Source organism: Balaenoptera musculus, chromosome X (genome assembly GCF_009873245.2).
Source record: "Balaenoptera musculus isolate JJ_BM4_2016_0621 chromosome X, mBalMus1.pri.v3, whole genome shotgun sequence".
In the NCBI taxonomy this organism is placed as follows: Eukaryota; Metazoa; Chordata; class Mammalia; order Artiodactyla; family Balaenopteridae; genus Balaenoptera; species Balaenoptera musculus.
In genome coordinates, this window is record NC_045806.1 from 35,802,864 (window position 1) to 35,804,485 (window position 1,622).

The window sequence follows — 1,622 nt, forward strand, 5'->3', positions numbered from 1 at the left end:
GGGCGAAGGGGGGGATGGGATGAGCTGCAAGATTGAGATTGACATATATACACTAATATGTATAAAATAAATAACTAATGAGAACCTGCTGTATTGCATAGGGAACTCTACTTAATGCTCTGTGGTGACCTAAATGGGACGGAAATCCGAAAAAGAAGGGATATATGTATACATATAGCTGATTCACTTCACTGTACAGCAGAAGTTAACATTATAAAGCAACTATACCCCAATAAAAAAATTTAATAAGTAAATAAAAGGATTGAAATAATAGGAAGTATGTTCTCTAATCACGACAGAATGATATTAGAAATCAATAAGTGAAAGAAATTTGGAAAACTCATAAATAAGAGGAAATTAAACAACACACTCCACTCTGACTTGCTTGAGACATTTTCTGAGGTGTTTGAGACTCCTCCTTACTATTTAAGAGTCTTCCTGTCAGACTGAGACACTTTTTGACATGTTTGAGATCCTTCCTCCTTTCTTCTTTTTGGTCACAAATAAGACTTTTTATTTGTCACGACTAAAAGTCTGAATTTTAAACAGATTCTTGGACTGGTGGCTCATATCCATCAGCTTGTTCAACTTTAGTACCTGTCTCATCCCCAGTAGATTTTCCAGAACTACTACCATCACAATTAAGCCCCATGAGTTTTCCCAATTCAAACATGGGCTTCTTTAGCATCCTTACTTCTCTAACAAAGACATCATGGAGTGGATAAATACATTGGCAAACCTCTTCTATGTCTTTTCCAATGCTGTCTGGAATCAATTTATTGACCACTTCTTTCAAGTCATTTGTCTACACCTCTAGGGTCATGATTTCCATCATCTTCTTCTGGATTTGGCAGACCTGTTGGTGCTAATTATAAGACCTCTTCCAAATCTAATTCTTGCATTTTTTAATAAAATAGACAAAGCAAATAACTTTCAGTAGTCTTGACATTGACATGAGCGTCAACCATGGGCTGCCATTTTTTGACCATGGAGCACATTCTGTCCCAGGTAAACTCCATGCTATGGAAGTTAGTCAGGCAGTTTTGCCCTGAATATCCTCAGTAATTAGCTTGAGTATTCTAAATGCAACTGCACCATTCTGCAGATCAGCAAGGCTCATTTCAAAAACATGATATCATTTGGTTCCTTGAATTCTCATGACTAGTGTTTTTCCAACATTTCTTATATTGAACACAGCTGGTGCTTTCACATCATACCAGTCTTTCTTAGAAATTGGATCAACCACTTTCTTCTTGGCTCCCTTTTTGCTGCCTTTCATTAGGCGCTTGTTCCTGCCAACTGTCAAGGTGCTGCTCAGAGCCCTTCCTTGGTTTTGAGACTCTTTCTGACTTCTCCATCCAGACATGTTTTTGATCCTTCCCTTCCTATTTGAGATTCTCCCTGACTTGTCTGACCCTCTTCCTGACATACGTGAGTGTCTTCCTGGCCTATTTGAGACCCATCCTTAAATATATATATATATATACATATAAGAACACTAAGACTTTGCCTGACATTTTTTTTAACATTTTTATTGGAGTATAATTGCTTTACAATGGTGTGTTAGTTTCTGCTTTATAGCAAAATGAATCAGTTATAGATATACATATAACCCCATATCT

At 37.0% G+C, this 1,622-nt stretch overlaps 1 pseudogene; it reads right to left on the reverse strand.

Annotated features, from left to right (window-relative positions):
- Nucleotides 1-541: 541 nt before the first annotated feature.
- LOC118888267 lies at nt 542-1,366 on the reverse strand (annotated as a pseudogene).
- Nucleotides 1,367-1,622: the final 256 nt, after the last annotated feature.